The following is a 17,606-nucleotide window of genomic DNA, read 5'->3' as shown; positions in this document are numbered from 1 at the left end:
GCAAAAATCTTTTGCTAAGTATCCAAACATGTTGATCATAGCCCAAATATAGAGGTTGAAATTCTGTTGAGTTTGTGGCCTGGTAAAACTCTTTTTCAATATTGCCATGGAGCTTCAGTAGACTTACTTGATAAGCTGACACACTGGGTAATTACATGTGACAAATCAGCTCCCATCTGAAGTTCCACTTCCTTGGCAATGGCATCAGGCACCCCAGATTTATTGAGTACAACCATTGTTTCTATGACCATTGGAATCCTTAAAGCAGAGCCACATTTTAGGACGGAACTTCTCCAGAATGCCTTCTTTCTGCACAAGAGCAGTGTTGTAAGTTGCTTCACATACTCTTCCTATTGGGGTAACTGCATAACTCTTAACTTCCTCTATACAGTTGTTTAAGGTCGCACTGGTTGGATTGTGTGTAAGAAGAAATCTCATGTTCTTGTTTGTGACTTCTACAGGAGCAAGGCATTTCACTCAAGCCATATGAATGTAGTTTTTTAAAGAAACATGGAATAGGGATATGAAAGAATTAAAAAAATTGAATAAAAAATGATTCCAAACAAAAACCAAAACCAGAGAGAGAGAGAGAGAGAGAGAGAGAGAGAGAGAGAGAGAGAGAGAGAGAGAGAGAGAGAAAGAGAGAGAACAGGAAATCAAAGTAATTGTCCATTGGCACAAAAGACGTGGTATAGTGAGTGGTAGACAGAATGCATTCTATGACTAAATATTGGGTTAAAATGATTTTGTGAACTGTGTTGTAACATGTGTACTTTTCCATCTCACAAATAAGGTTTTGTCATTTGTCTTAGTGAAAATAACTGCTGCACAAAGAGAACTTAAAAAAAAAACACATTCCCCCAAACTTCAGTTTTTTTTTCCCCCCACTGTGGCATTTCAGGACAGGGCCTGCTGGGGGTATAGCTAGCCTAGGAGCTCTGTCTGTAGCTCCTGAAATTAAGCTCTACCTCTCTTTTCATCTTTTCAAATGTGTGTCCAGAGAAACATGCAACTTTCTAGGGGTAGGAATGGAATGCTGAAGTTGAATTTATAAAGGAGAGCGAGCAAGAGGGGGAGAGAGGGCGATTTTATTTGAATATCTGTCTTTCTGGGGGGAAAGCACAGGTTTGCAAAGTCAGTTTTTTTTTTATTAACTTGAGTATTTCTTTTTTTTTTAAAGATTTATTTATTTATTATATATAAGTACACTGTAGCTGTCTTCAGACACACCAGAAGAGGGCATCGGATTCCATTACAGATGGTTGTGAGCCACCATGTGGTTGCTGGGATTTGAACTCAGGACCTCTGGAAGAGCAGTCAGTGCTCTCAACCGCTGAGCCATATCTCCAGCCCTCTTTTTTTTTCAAAATCATTTAATTTTATTTAAACTATTTATTTTTATTTTTAGTTTTTTGTATTAACTTGAGTATTTCTTATATACATTTCGAGTGTTATTCCCTTTCCCGGTTTCCGGGCAAACATCCCCCTCCCTCCTCCCATTCCTTATGGGTGTTCCCCTCCCCACCCTTCCCCCATTGCCACCCTCCCCCCAACAGTCTAGTTCACTGGGGGTTCAGTCTTAGCAGGACCCAGGGCTTCCCCTTCCACTGGTGCTCTTACTAGGATATTCATTGCTACCTATGAGGTCAGAGTCCAGGGTCAGTCCATGTATAGTCTTTAGGTAATGACTTAGTCCCTGGAAGCTCTGGTTGCTTGGCATAGTTGTTCATAAGGGGTCTCGAGCTCCTTCAAGCTCTTCGAGTTCTTTCTCTGATTCCTTCAACAGGGGTCCCGTTCTCAGTTCAGTGGTTTGCTGCTGGCATTCGCCTATGTATTTGCTGTATTCTGGCTGTGTTTCTCAGGAGAGATCTACATCCGGCTCCTGTCGGCCTGCACTTTTTTGCTTCATCCATCTTGTCTAATTGGATGGCTGTATATGTATGGGCCACATGAGGGGCAGGCTCTGAATGGGTGTTCCTTCAGTCTCTGTTTTAATCTTTGCCTCTCTATTCCCTGCCAAGGGTATTCTTGTTCCCCTTTTAAAGAAGGAGTGAAGCATTCACATTTTGATCATCCGTCTTGAGTTTCATTTGTTCTAGGCGTCTAGGGTAATTCAAGCATTTGGGCTAATAGCCACTTATCAATGAGTGCATACCATGTATGTCTTTCTGTGATTGGGTTAGCTCACTCAGGATGATATTTTCCAGTTCCAACCATTTGCCTACGAATTTCATAAAGTCATTGTTTTTGATAGCTGAGTAATATTCCATTGTGTAGATGTACCACATTTCTGTATCCATTCCTCTGTTGAAGGGCATCTGGGTTCTTTCCAGCTTCTGGCTATTATAAATAAGGCTGCGATGAACATAGTGGGGCACGTGTCTTTTTTTATATGTTGGGGCATCTTTTGGGTATATGCCCAAGAGAGGTATAGCTGGATCCTCAGGCAGTTCAATGTCCAATTTTCTGAGGAACCTCCAGACTGATTTCCAGAATGGTTGTACCAGTCTGGAACCCCACCAACAATGGAGGAGTGTTCCTCTTTCTCCACATCCTCTCCAGCATCTGCTGTCACCTGAGTTTTTGATCTTAGCCATTCTCACTGGTGTGAGGTGAAATCTCAGGGTTGTTTTGATTTGCATTTCCCTTATGACTAAAGATGTTGAACATTTCTTTAGGTGTTTCTGAGCCATTTGGCATTCCTCAGCTGTGAATTCTTTGTTTAGCTCTGAACCCCATTTTTTAATAGGGTTATTTGTCTCCCTTCGGTCTAACTTCTTGAGTTCTTTGTATATTTTGGATATAAGGCCAACTTGAGTATTTCTTATTTACATTTTGAGTGTTATTCCCTTTCCCGGTTTCCGGGCAAACATCCCCCTAATCCCTCCCCCTCCCCTTCTTTATGGGTGTTCCCCTCCTCATCCTCCCCTCATTGCCGCCCTCCCCCCAACAATCAGGTTCACTGGGGGTTCAGTCTTAGCAGGACCAAGGGCTTCCCCTTCCACTGGTGATCTTACTAGAATATTCATTGCTACCTATGAGGTCAGAGTCCAGGGTCAGTCCATGTATAGTCTTTAGGTAATGGCTTAGTCCCTGGAAGCTCTGGTTGCTTGGCATAGTTGTTCATAAGGGGTCTCGAGCTCCTTCAAGCTCTTCAAGTTCTTTCTCTGATTCCTTCAACAGGGGTCCCGTTCTCAGTTCAGTGGTTTGCTGCTGGCATTCGCCTATGTATTTGCTGTATTCTGGCTGTGTTTCTCAGGAGAGATCTACATCCGGCTCCTGTCGGCCTGCACTTTTTTGCTTCATCCATCTTGTCTAATTGGATGGCTGTATATGTATGGGCCACATGAGGGGCAGGCGCTGAATGGGTGTTCCTTCAGTCTCTGTTTTAATCTTTGCCTCTCTATTCCCTGCCAAGGGTATTCTTGTTCCCCTTTTAAAGAAGGAGTGAAGCATTCACATTTTGATCATCAGTCTTGAGTTTCATTTGTTCTAGGCGTCTAGGGTAATTCAAGCATTTGGGCTAATAGCCACTTATCAATGAGTGCACACCATGTGTGTTCTTCTGTGATTGGGTTACCTCACTCCGGATAATATTTTCCAGTTCCAACCATTTGCCTACGAATTTCATAAAGTCATTGTTTTTGATAGCTGAGTAATATTCCATTGTGTAGATGTACCACATTTTCTGTATCCATTCCTCTGTTGAAGGGCATCTGGGTTCTTTCCAGCTTCTGGCTATTATAAATAAGGCTGCTATGAACATAGTGGAGTACGTGTCTTTTTTATATGTTGGGGCATCTTTGGGGTATATGCCCAAGAGAGGTATAGCTGGATCCTCAGACAATTCAATGTCCAATTTTCTGAGGAACCTCCAGACTGATTTCCAGAATGGTTGTACCAGTCTGGAACCCCACCAACAATGGAGGAGTGTTCCTCTTTCTCCACATCCTCTCCAGCATTTGCTGTCACCTGAGTTTTTGATCTTAGCCATTCTCACTGGTGTGAGGTGAAATCTCAGGGTTGTTTTGATTTGCATTTCCCTTATGACTAAAGATGTTGAACATTTCTTTAGGTGTTTCTCAGCCATTCGGCATTCCTCAGCTGTGAATTCTTTGTTTAGCTCTGAACCCCATTTTTTAATAGAGTTATTTGTCTCCCTTCGGTCTAACTTCTTGAGTTCTTTGTATATTTTGGATATAAGGCCTCTATCTGTTGTAGGATTGGTAAAGATCGTTTCCCAATCTGTTGGTTGCCGTTTTGTCCTAACCACAGTGTCCTTTGCCTTACAGAAGCTTTGCAGTTTTATGAGATCCCATTTGTTGATTCTTGATCTTAGAGCATAAGCCATTGGTGTTTTGTTCAGGAAATTTTTTCCAGTGCCCATGTGTTCCAGATGCTTCCCTAGTTTTTCTTCTATTAGTTTGAGTGTATCTGGGTTGATGTGGAGGTCCTTGATCCACTTGGACTTAAGCTTTGTACAGGGTGATACGCATGGATCGATCTGCATTCTTCTACATGTTGCCCTCCAGTTGAACCAGCACCATTTGCTGAAAATGCTATCTTTTTTCCATTGGATGGTTTTGGCTCCTTTGTCAAAAATCAAGTGCCCATAGGTGTGTGGGTTCATTTCTGGGTCTTCAATTCTGTTCCATTGGTCTATCTGTCTGTCTCTGTACCAATACCATGCAGTTTTTATCACTATTGCTCTGTAATACTGCTTGAGTTCAGGGATAGTGATTCCCCCTGAAGTCCTTTTATTGTTGAGGATAGCTTTAGCTATCCTGGGTTTTTTGTTATTCCAGATGAATTTGCAAATTGTTCTGTCTAACTCTTTGAAGAATTGGATTGGTATTTTGATGGGGATTGCATTGAATCTGTAGATCGCTTTTGGTAAAATGGCCATTTTTACTATATTAATCCTACCAATCCATGAGCATGGGAGATCTTTCCATCTTCTGATGTCTTCTTCAATTTCTTTCTTCAGAGTCTTGAAGTTCTTATTGTACAGATCTTTTACTTGCTTGGTTAAAGTCACACCGAGGTACTTTATATTATTTGGGTCTACTATGAAGGGTGTCGTTTCCCTAATTTCTTTCTCGGCTTGTTTCTCTTTTGTGTAGAGGAAGGCTACTGATTTATTTGAGTTAATTTTATACCCAGACACTTTACTGAAGTTGTTTATCAGCTTTAGTAGTTCTCTGGTGGAACTTTTGGGATCACTTAAATATACTACCATATCATCTGCAAATAGTGATATTTTGACTTCTTCTTTTCTGGTCTGTATCCCCTTGACCTCCTTTTGTTGTCTGATTGTTCTGGCTAGAACTTCAAGAACTATATTGAATAAGTAGGGAGAGAGTGGGCAGCCTTGTCTACTCCCTGATTTTAGTGGGATTGCTTCAAGTTTCTCTCCATTTAATGTTAGCAACTGGTTTGCTGTATATGGCTTTTACTATGTTTAGGTATGGGCCTTGAATTCCTATTCTTTCCAGGACTTTTATCATGAAGGGTTGTTGAATTTTGTCAAATGCTTTCTCAGCATCTAATGAAATGATCATGTGGTTTAGTTCTTTCAGTTTGTTTATATAATGGATCACGTTGATGGTTTTCCGTATATTAAACCATCCCTGCATGCCTGGGATGAAGCCTACTTGATCATGGTGGATGATTGTTTTGATGTGCTCTTGGATTCGGTTTGCAAGAATTTTTTTTTTTTATTATTAACTTGAGTATTTCTTATATACATTTCGAGTGTTATTCCCTTTCCCAGTTTCCGGGCAAACATCCCCCTCCCCCCTCCCCCTCCCCTTTCTTATCAGTGTTCCCCTCCCCACCCTCCCCCCATTGTCGCCCTCCCCCCAACAGTGTAGTTCACTGGGGGTTCAGTCTCAGCAGGACCCAGGGCTTCCCCTTCCACTGGGGTTTGCAAGAATTTTATTGAGTATTTTTGCGTCGATATTCATAAGGGAAATTGGTCTGAAGTTCTCTTTCTTTGTTGGGTCTTTGTGTGGTTTAGGTATAAGAGTAATTGTGGCTTCATAGAAGGAATTCGGTAGTGCTCCATCTGTTTCAATTTTGTGGAATAGTTTGGATAGTATTGGTATGAGGTCTTCTATGAAGGTTTGATAGAATTCTGCACTAAACCCGTCTGGACCTGGGCTCTTTTTGGTTGGGAGACCTTTAATGACTGCTTCTATTTCCTTAGGAGTTATGGGGTTGTTTAACTGGTTTATCTGTTCCTGATTTAACTTCGGTACCTGGTATCTGTCTAGGAAATTGTCCATTTCCTGCAGATTTTCAAGTTTTGTTGAATATAGGCTTTTACAGTAAGATCTGATGATTTTTTGAATTTCCTCTGAATCTGTAGTTATGTCTCCCTTTTCATTTCTGATTTTGTTAATTTGGACACACACTCTGTGTCCTCTCGTTAGTTTGGCTAAGGGTTTACGTATCTTGTTGATTTTCTCAAAGAACCAACTTTTGGTTCTGTTGATTCTTTCTATGGTCCTTTTTGTTTCTACTTGGTTGATTTCAGCTCTGAGTTTGATTATTTCCTGCCTTCTACTCCTCCTTGGTGTATTTGCTTCTTTTTGTTCTAGAGCTTTTTGGTGACATATGCTCTTTCCTGTTTCTTTCTACAGGCACTCAGCACTATGAGTTTGGGTATGTTGTATCTTCATTTTCATTAAATTCTAAGAAGTCTTTAATTTCTTTCTTTATTTCTTCCTTGACCAGGTTATTGTTGAGTAGAGCATTATTCAACTTCCATGTACATGTGGGCGTTCTTCCCTTATTGTTATTGAAGACCAGCTTTAGGTCATGGTGGTCTGATAGCACGCATGGGATTATTTCTATCTTTCTGTACCCGTTTTTTGACCAATTATATGGTCAATTTTGGAGAAAGTACCATGAGGAGCTGAGAAGAAGATATATCCTTTTGCTTTAGGATAGAATGTACTATAAATATCTGTTAAGTCCATTTGGCTCATGACTTCTCTTAGTCTGTCTACGTCTCTGTTTAATTTCTGTTTCCATGATCTGTCCATTGATGAGAGTGGGGTGTTGAAATCTCCTACTATTACTATGTGAGGTACAATGTGTGTTTTGAGCTTTAGTAAGGTTTCTTTTTCGTATGTAGGTGCCCTTGTATTTGGGGCATAGATATTTAGGATTGAGAGTTCATCTTGGTGGATTTTTCCTTTGATGAATATGAAGTGTCCTTCCTTATCTTTTTTGATGACTTTTAGTTGAAAATTGATTTTATTTGATATTAGAATGGCTACTCCAGCTGCTTCTTCCGACCATTTGCTTGGAAAGTTGTTTTCCAGCCTTTCACTCTGAGGTAGTGTCTGTCTTTGTCTCTGAGGTGTGTTTCCTGTAGGCAGCAGAATGCAGGGTCCTCATTGCGTATCCAGTTTGTTAATCTATGTCTTTTTATTGGGGAGTTGAGGCCATTGATGTTGAGAGATATTAAGGAATAGTGATTATTGCTTCCTCTTCTATTCATATTTGGATATGAGGATATGTTTGTGTGCTTTCATTCTCTTTGTTTTGTTGCCAAGACGATTAGTTTCTTGCTTCTTCTAGGGTATAGCTTGCCTCCTTATGTTGGGCTTTACCATTTATTAGCCTTTGTAGTGCTGGATTTGTCGAAAGATATTGTGTAAATTTGGTTTTGTCATGGAATATCTTGGTTTCTCCATCAATGTTAATTGAGAGTTTTGCTGGATACAGTAACCTGGGCTGGCATTTGTGTTCTCTTAGGGTCTGTATGACATCTGTCCAGGATCTTCTGGCTTTTATAGTTTCTGGCAAAAAGTCTGGTGTGATTCTGATAGGTCTGCCTTTATATGTTACTTGACCATTTCCCCTTACTGTTTTTAATATTCTTTCTTTATTTTGTGCGTTTGGTGTTTTGACTATTATGTGACGGGAGGAGTTTCTTTTCTGGTCCAATCTATTTGGAGTTCTGTAGGCTTCTTGTATGCTTTTTGGTATCTCTTTCTTTAGGTTAGGGAAGTTTTCTTCTATGATTTTGTTGAAGATAATTACTGGTCCTTTGAGCTGGGAGTCTTCACTCTCTTCTATACCTATTAACCTTAGGTTTGATCTTTTTATTGAGTCCTGGATTTCCTGTATGTTTTGGACCAGTGTCTTTTTCCGCTGTACATTATCTTTGACAGTTGAGTCGATGATTTCTATGGAATCTTCTGCTCCTGAGATTCTCTCTTCCATCTCTTGTATTCTGTTGTTGAAGCTCGTATCTACAGCTCCTTGTCTCTTCTTTTGGTTTTCTATATCCAGAGTTGTTTCCATGTGTTCTTTCTTCATTGCTTCTATTTCCATTTTTAATTCCTTCAACTGTTTGATTGTGTTTTCCTGGAATTCTTTCAGGGATTTTTGTGACTCCTCTCTATGGGCTTCTACTTGTTTATTTATGTTTTCCTGGAATTCTTTTAGGGATTTTTGCGATTCCTCTCTGTAGGCTTCTACTTGTTCTCTAAGGGAGTTCTTCACGTCTTTCTTGAAGTCCTCCAGAATCATGATCAAATATGATTTTGACACTAGATCTTGCTTTTCTGGCGTGTTTGGATATTCCGTGTTTGCTTTGGTGGGAGAATTGGGCTCCGATGATGCCATGTAGTCTTGGTTTCTGTTGCTTGGGTTCCTGCGCTTGCCTCTTGCCATCAGATTATCTCTAGTGTTACTTTGTTCTGCTATTTCTGACAGTGGCTAGACTGTCCTATAAGCCTGTGTTTCAGGCGTGCTGTAGACCTGTTTTCCTGTTTTCTTTCAGCCAGTTATGGGGACAGAGTGTTCTGCTTTTGGGCGTGTAGTTTTTCCTATCTACAGGTCTTCAGCTGTTCCTGTGGGCCTGTGTCTTGAGTTCACCAGGCAGGTCACTTGCAGCAGAAAAGTTGGTCTTACCTGTGGTCCCGAGGCTCAAGTTTGGTTGTGGGGGTGTTGCTCATGAGCTCTCCGCGGCGGTAGCAACCCGGAAGATCTGCACCGCCCTTTGCAGGAGCTTCCGTGCACCAGGGTTCCAGATGACATTTGGTGTTTTCCTCTGAATCAGTAATGTGTGCAGAGTGCAGTCTCTTCTGGTTTCCCAGGCGTGTCTACTTCTCTGAAGATTTAGCTCTCCCTCCCACGGGATTTGGGTGCAGAGAACTGTTTATCTGGTCGGTCCCTTCAGGTTCTGGTGGTTTCTCAGACGCAGTGGACCTGCAAAGTCAGTTTTAAAAAAAGTACTGATTGTTTCTTGTGTTTGCCAACTCTTTTCAAATGTCTAAGGTGGGGGAACGAAGTGTTGAACTTTGGGAGAGGAGTTGTTTAGCTTCGTGTTTGAGTGTTCCAACAATAAGGACTAATGTAATAGTTTGTAATGGTCATCCAGTTTGCCAGATCACAGGTAGGATGGAGGCTGAGGAATGGTGTTGAGTTGAGCTTAGTGGTGCATCCACTCCTCCCTCTTTTGCAGATCATGGCAGGAGCACCCAGGGCCCACACCAAGGTTCTCCAGCTTCCTCTCGATGCTCTCCCCAATATAACCGCCTCTCCCTCCATCTTGCTCTTAAGCATCCTGGAGTCAGTTTCTGGAGGCAATGTTTAACAAACTCCCTTTTCCTTCTTACTTACCTTTCCTATGCAGGGCACCTATTCCCTGTGATGCTACAGACACTCTATTCACACTTGTGTGTGCTGTTAAAATAGTCAGTCTGGGGAGACTGTGAGCAGCAATTGTACCTGTCTGGAAGTGCATTCTTCTTGTGTCTGGTTTGGAAAGCCGAGCATCCTGTAGGAAGTTCCTTCATTGTTTACAAATCAGTACAGGTGATGCAGTCTAGGACTTTGCTTTTTTGTGTGTGTGTGAGGTGTAACCTAAAATTACCATTCATTAAGTCTTCTTTCTCATACTGACAGGGCTTTGTCCTGGGAAATGCTGCTAGAACACCCTTTATTCCCTTCCAGTGCTGCAGTGTGGACACTTGGAAACTTACCTGAAGCTCTCCATCCAGAAATTCAGTCTACCTGAGTGCACTCAGCTTACTTATTACCCTAGGTATTGGACATTTTTCCTGAATTTCTCTGTTTTCTCATTTGTGTCTTGTTTGTGTCAGTATGTACAACTTAGAGTACATTGTTGTAAAACTTTACTTCTTTTTATGATAAGAATCTGTTCATTTTTTAAAAGTTGGAATTCACTTTGAGTTAATTGCTATGTTGTCTCAGGTAGAAAAATACTAATTTTCAAAGATAATGTGTTCAAATATATACCTCCATTCCCTTAACCCCAATTGACAACTAATAAGCTATATAGGAAAGCAACCTCTTCTCCACAACCAATCAGTGTTAATAAGGGCTAATGACTACATATACCTATAAAGTCAAACACACAGTCTTCCATGGCTTTTGAAGTAGAAAGATAGGAGCTTTAGATATGGGTTTGAATCTGGCTGTATGACCTTCCCAAAGTTTTTCTTCATAGTTTGAATACATCATTTTCTATTAGTCCTTAAAAAGGCATTTACTAGGGCTAAGAATTTCCAGGTACTAGGTAAGTGTTTCCCATTGAATGATCTTATAGCAATGTACTAAATACGACCAGATATGCTAGAGAGAATGCCATGAGAAGAAAACTAATCACAAGAGACCTTAGGTAGTACCTACTTTCTACGAGTGAGCAGACACTGAATGTTATTATGATTCTTCTTTTCATTAGATTTTAAGGGATTGTAAATCGTATGGGCTTGGTTACTCTCAGCACTAGGTAGGCAGGGACAGGGGGTTCTCTGGTAGTTTGAAGCCAGCCTGATCTACATAGTGAGATACAGACCGATTACGGCCTGCATAATTAGACACCATCATAAATAAAGACCAAAATAAATCATAGGGTAAGTTAAACAGAATTTTGAATCACAAACAACCAATGTCAACTGAAACATTAGTGTGGATATTAATAGATATTTTAAAAATGTAATTTTCTCATACTTCAGAGTATGAGAAAAGTGATCAGTGGAAGGTTTTTTTTGTATCTCATCTCCTTGTAAACCACGCACAGATGCAAGTTTTAATTTCTAGTGTTATTTTCCATTGATTGTTGGATTAGTGCCCTCCCTGGTGTCATTATTTTGCTTGCTGTTCCTCACATTACAATCAGAATAATCTTTTGAAAAGAATATGGATTGAAACTCTTGTGTTCAAAATTCTCAAATAGCTTTGGGTTACATAAAGAATTGTATCTAAGCTCCTCCCTACCATCAGGGCAGCTGCCAACTTAACCTTACCCTCACCCATGACTCTTACTATTGGACTTCAGGGTGCTACCCAGGCAGATAGACTGGACACCTCTTCTGGCTGGTGGCAGTTGTTCTTGTCTTCTATTGCTGTTCTTTACTTGAGGGAGCTTCTCCTCTTTCCTGAAATAGGAGCAAATCTGTCTCTCACTGTTGTTTGACTCTTCTTTTTGGTATTAACTATTTTTTCTTTTACTCTTTTGTATTTGTTATCAGATACACTTCCCACTTGTTAATTATTCCCATTGCACTCTTTGACTCTCTCTTTCTAACTACAGGGTAGAGATCACTTTTGATTTGTTCATAAATTTATCCTTGGTACTTAGAACTGTGCCTGGTACCTAATAGGCTCTTTGTAAAAAATTCTAAGGGAATGCTATAGCTGATTTGACCTTTTGACATCTCAAGTCTAGATCCTGCCTGCTACCATTTACTGATTGCATGACCCTGGGCAGTTTAATGACTTCTGGTCTTCATTTTATTCAGCTGTCTAAGATGACTACAGTATTACCTACACCACAGCATTACAGTGAGTACTTGAGTCAATACATGTTAAAGATCTAAAGGTCTGAGTTTTCTATGCTTTGTGCAGAGGCCAGAGTCTATGTCAGTGTCTTCCAATTGCTCTCTACCTAATTTTTGAGTCAAAATTTCTCCCTGAACCTGGAGCTTCCCATTTTGGCTGGAATGGCTGCCTCCAAACATCTGTCTCTTGTCAGATAAAGTGTTGGGGTTAGAAAGAAATGTGCAGCACTGTACCAGAGTGAATGTAGATAAGGATCTGAACCTAGGTCCTCATGCTTGCAGAGCAGGGACTTATTGAGCATCTCCCTCCCCCTTAAAAATGAACAAAGAAACATATAAACAAATAATCCAAACTTTTAAAATAAAATTGTTTCTTCTCTCTCTCTTTCTTTCTTTCTTTCTTTCTTTCATTCTTTCTTTCTTTCTTTCTTTCTTTTTCTTTCTCTCTCCCTTCCTTCCTTCCTTCCTCTCTCTTTCTCTCTCTCTTTCTCTCTCTCTCCCTCCCTCCCTTCCTTCCTCCCTCTCTCTCTCTCTCTCTCTCTCTCTCTCTCTCTCTCTCTCTCTCTCCATTGGTGGATTGGTGGCTGGGTTTTTCCTGAGCAGCCTATAGATCAGGCTGGTTTCAAAGTCAAGTGATCTGCCTACTTACCTCTGTCTCCACAGTCCTGGGGTTAAAGGTGTGTTACCATTGCTTGTCTTCTGACACCATTTTTTATTGTTGTCCAAAGATAAAATAGAATTCATTTTTATATTTTTAAGTGAAATTTTGTTGCCTAGCAAAATTTGTTTGACTTTCTAAGTAGTTTCTCGGTACATCTAGAATAAAATAAAAATGATTTGCTGAGAACGAGAAAGCTACAGATGCCTTTCCTAGGTTTTGCTTTGATGTTCAACTGGAAATACGACTGTGGTGATGACCGGGCTTCCTTTGCCCAGACAGGAAAATCCTAGAAGATCTCAGAGTAGTTTGTTTCTTGTAGAGTTCAGGAAGGAGAGGTGTCCTATTATCTTTACTGTGATGTTTTGTGCCATTTTGTACACGGAGTTTTTCGTACATGTTGTATTTTGGTTCTCAAGTTGGAGTGTATTTTTACTGAGCATTTGTCCTTGGCAAATGGCATTTTGTAATTCCTTTTATATATCAGTCTCAACCTTAAGTCATAGGATTGTAAGCCTTGTGCCTGACACTTAAAAATGAACATGAAACACTACTTGTTTTTTTAACATTTGTTCCAAAATTTAATAATAATTGGTAAATTCCTGTGTATGGCCTATGCTCCAGGACTCTTTGCTAAGTCATTTCCCATTTAATATTCCAAAGCACTATTTAAATCTGGTGAACTGAGAAAGGAGCAGGTTTGCAGAGATAACAGTACTTGGTTGGCTCACATGGTATAAAAGGAACCAGGATTTTTACTTCCCTTTGATTCATGGCCCAGGTCCTAACTCTTTTGTGAGCTACATTTTAAAAGGACAAAGTTTTGCATTTTTGCCATATATTTGTAAGTGTGTGTTCCCCCAAATTACTGGCAGTATTACATTATTTCTGCCTAAGAGGATGTTGTCTGATTCCTGGCAGCTGCATGACTGGTGTTTGCAGGATGCTGGGATTTGGACTCCAGGCCTCATGATCACACAGCAAGTTCTTTTACCCAGGAAACCATGTGTCTAGTCACCAGAGCTGTAGTTTATAAAGAGGTGAATATAGATTTAAACATCAACACTAAGAGAGGAGAAACACACATGCAAGCATGACAGGCATGAGAGGCAAGGCAGATGTGGGGAAGCGAGCTGTGTAAGCCAAAGACAGAAGTGAGCTGGGGCCAAGAACAGATGATTTGAAAAAGCTTTAATTAATTAATTAATTAATACATTAGTGTATTCTGTGTGCATATGTCTATATGTGTCAATGCACATATATGGAGGTCAGAGGACAATGAATGGGGAGGTCTTCCTCTGACCACATGGGATAGAACTTGGATCCTCATGGCTGATGACAAGTTGCTTAACCTCCTTTTGAAAATTACATTTTTTGACCCGCGGATCCCGGCCCGCAGCAGCTCTCTGCTCCCAGACCCGGTGAGAGAGAGACCCAACCGCCTGGTCAGGTGGGCACTCCTGAGGCTGCAGAGCAGAAGAGACCACCAACACTGCTCACCCCTGCCCACATCCCTGGCCCAAGAGGAAACTGTATAAGGCCTCTGGGCTCCCGTGGGGGAGGGCCCAGGAGCGGCAGGACACCTGCCTGAGACACCGCTGGCCCCTGAAGGAAACAGACCGGATAAACAGTTCTCTGCACCCAAATCCCGTGGGAGGGAGAGCTAAACCTTCAGAGAGGCAGACAAGCCTGGGAAACCAGAAGAGACTGCTCCCTGCACACACATCTCGGACGCCAGAGGAAAAAGCCAAAGACCATCTGGAACCCTGGTGCACTGAAGCTCCCGGAAGGGGCGGCACAGGTCTTCCTGGTTGCTGCCGCTGCAGAGAGCCCCTGGGCAGCACCCCACGAGCGAACGTGAGCCTCGGGACCACAGGTAAGACCAAATTTTCTGCTGCAAGAAAGCTGCCTGGTGAACTCAAGACACAGGCCCACAGGAACAGCTGAAGACCTGTACAGAGGAAAAACTACACGCCCGAAAGCAGAACACTCTGTCCCCATAACTGACTGAAAGAGAGGAAAACAGGTCTACAGCACTCCTGGCACACAGGCTTATAGGACAGTCTAGCCACTGTCAGAAATAGCAGAACAAAGTAACACTAGAGATAATCTGATGGCGAGAGGCAAGCGCAGGAACCCAAGCAACAGAAACCAAGACTACTTGGAATCATCGGAGCCCAATTCCCCCACCAAAACAAACATGGAATTTCCAAACACACCAGAAAAGCAAGATCTAGTTTCAAAATCATATTTGATCATGATGCTGGAGGAATTCAAGAAAGACATGAACACACTTAGGGAAACACAGGAAAACATTAATAAACAAGTAGAAGCCTACAGAGAGGAATCGCAAAAATCCCTGAAAGAATTCCAGGAAAACACAATCAAACAGTTGAAGGAATTAAAAATGGAAATAGAAGCAATCAAGAAAGAACACATGGAAACAACCCTGGATATAGAAAACCAAAAGAAGAGACAAGGAGCTGTAGATACAAGCTTCACCAACAGAATACAAGAGATGGAAGAGAGAATCTCAGGAGCAGAAGATTCCATAGAAATCATTGACTCAACTGTCAAAGATAATGTAAAGCGGAAAAAGCTACTGGTCCAAAACATACAGGAAATCCAGGACTCAATGAGAAGATCAAACCTAAGGATAATAGGTATAGAAGAGAGTGAAGACTCCCAGCTCAAAGGACCAGTAAATATCTTCAACAAAATCATAGAAGAAAACTTCCCTAACCTAAAAAAAGTGATACCCATAGACATACAAGAAGCCTACAGAACTCCAAATAGATTGGACCAGAAAAGAAACACCTCCCGTCACATAATTGTCAAAACACCAAACGCACAAAATAAAGAAAGAATATTAAAAGCAGTAAGGGAAAAAAGTCAAGTAACATATAAAGGGAGACCTATCAGAATCACACCAGACTTCTCGCCAGAAACTATGAAGGCCAGAAGATCCTGGACTGATGTCCTACAGACCCTAAGAGAACACAAATGCCAGCCCAGGTTACTGTATCCAGCAAAACTCTCAATTAACATTGATGGAGAAACCAAGATATTCCATGACAAAACCAAATTTACACAATATGTTTCTACAAATCCAGCACTACAAAGGATAATAAATGGTAAACCCCAACATAAGGAGGCAAGCTATACCCTAGAAGAAGCAAGAAACTAATCGTCTTGGCAACAAAACAAAGAGAATGAAAGCACACAAACATAACCTCACATCCAAATATGAATATAAAGGGAAACAATAATCACTATTCCTTAATATCTCTCAATATCAATGGCCTCAACTCCCCAATAAAAAGACATAGATTAACAAACTGGATACGCAACGAGGACCCTGCATTCTGCTGCCTACAGGAAACACACCTCAGAGACAAAGACAGACACTACCTCAGAGTGAAAGGCTGGAAAACAACTTTCCAAGCAAATGGTCAGAAGAAGCAAGCTGGAGTAGCCATTCTAATATCAAATAAAATCAATTTCCAATTAAAAGTCATCAAAAAAGATAAGGAAGGACACTTCATATTCATCAAAGGAAAAATCCACCAAGATGAACTCTCAATCCTAAATATCTATGCCCCAAATACAAAGGCACCTACATACGAAAAAGAAACCTTACTAAAGCTCAAAACACACATTGCACCTCACACAATAATAGTGGGAGATTTCAACACCCCACTCTCATCAATGGACAGATCATGGAAACAGAAATTAAACAGTGATGTCGACAGACTAAGAGAAGTCATGAGCCAAATGGACTTAACGGATATTTATAGAACATTCTATCCTAAAGCAAAAGGATATACCTTCTTCTCAGCTCCTCATGGTACTTTCTCCAAAATTGACCATATAATTGGTCAAAAAACGGGCCTCAACAGGTACAGAAAGATAGAAATAATCCCATGCGTGCTATCGGACCACCACGGCCTAAAACTGGTCTTCAATAACAATAAGGGAAGAATGCCCACATATACGTGGAAATTGAACAATGCTCTACTCAATGATAACCTGGTCAAGGAAGAAATAAAGAAAGAAATTAAAAACTTTTTAGAATTTAATGAAAATGAAGATACAACATACTCAAACTTATGGGACACAATGAAAGCTGTGCTAAGAGGAAAACTCATAGCGCTGAGTGCCTGCAGAAAGAAACAGGAAAGAGCATATGTCAGCAGCTTGACAGCACACCTAAAAGCTCTAGAACAAAAAGAAGCAAATACACCCAGGAGGAGCAGAAGGCAGGAAATAATCAAACTCAGAGCTGAAATCAACCAAGTAGAAACAAAAAGGACCATAGAAAGAATCAACAGAACCAAAAGTTGGTTCTTTGAGAAAATCAACAAGATAGATAAACCCTTAGCCAGACTAACGAGAGGACACAGAGAGTACGTCCAAATTAACAAAATCAGAAATGAAAAGGGAGACATAACTACAGATTCAGAGGAAATTCAAAAAATCATCAGATCTTACTATAAAAACCTATATTCAACAAAATTTGAAAATCTTCAGGAAATGGACAATTTCCTAGACAGATACCAGGTATCGAAGTTAAATCAGGAACAGATAAACCAGTTAAACAACCCCATAACTCCTAAGGAAATAGAAGCAGTCATTAAAGGTCTCCCAACCAAAAAGAGTCCAGGTCCAGACGGGTTTAGTGCAGAATTCTATCAAACCTTCATAGAAGACCTCATACCAATATTATCCAAACTATTCCACAAAATTGAAACAGATGGAGCCCTACCGAATTCCTTCTACGAAGCCACAATTACTCTTATACCTAAACCACACAAAGACACAACAAAGAAAGAGAACTTCAGACCAATTTCCCTTATGAATATCGACGCAAAAATACTCAATAAAATTCTGGCAAACCGAATTCAAGAGCACATCAAAACAATCATCCACCATGATCAAGTAGGCTTCATCCCAGGCATGCAGGGATGGTTTAATATACGGAAAACCATCAACGTGATCCATTATATAAACAAACTGAAAGAACAGAACCACATGATCATTTCATTAGATGTTGAGAAAGCATTTGATAAAATTCAACACCCCTTCATGATAAAAGTCCTGGAAAGAATAGGAATTCAAGGCCC

At 40.7% G+C, this 17,606-nt stretch overlaps 1 pseudogene; it reads right to left on the bottom strand.

The window, feature by feature from the left end:
• Positions 1-219: 219 nt before the first annotated feature.
• On the bottom strand, positions 220-11,301 carry LOC134486216 (protein tyrosine phosphatase type IVA 1-like; annotated as a pseudogene).
• Between the last annotated feature and the right edge of the window lie 6,305 nt (positions 11,302-17,606).

This window comes from Rattus norvegicus, chromosome 3 (genome assembly GCF_021556685.1).
Source record: "Rattus norvegicus strain SHRSP/BbbUtx chromosome 3, alternate assembly SHRSP_T2T, whole genome shotgun sequence".
Lineage (NCBI taxonomy): Eukaryota > Metazoa > Chordata > Mammalia > Rodentia > Muridae > Rattus > Rattus norvegicus.
Note: the sequence above shows the minus strand (reverse complement) of the source record. Positions and strands in the feature narration are given on the sequence as shown.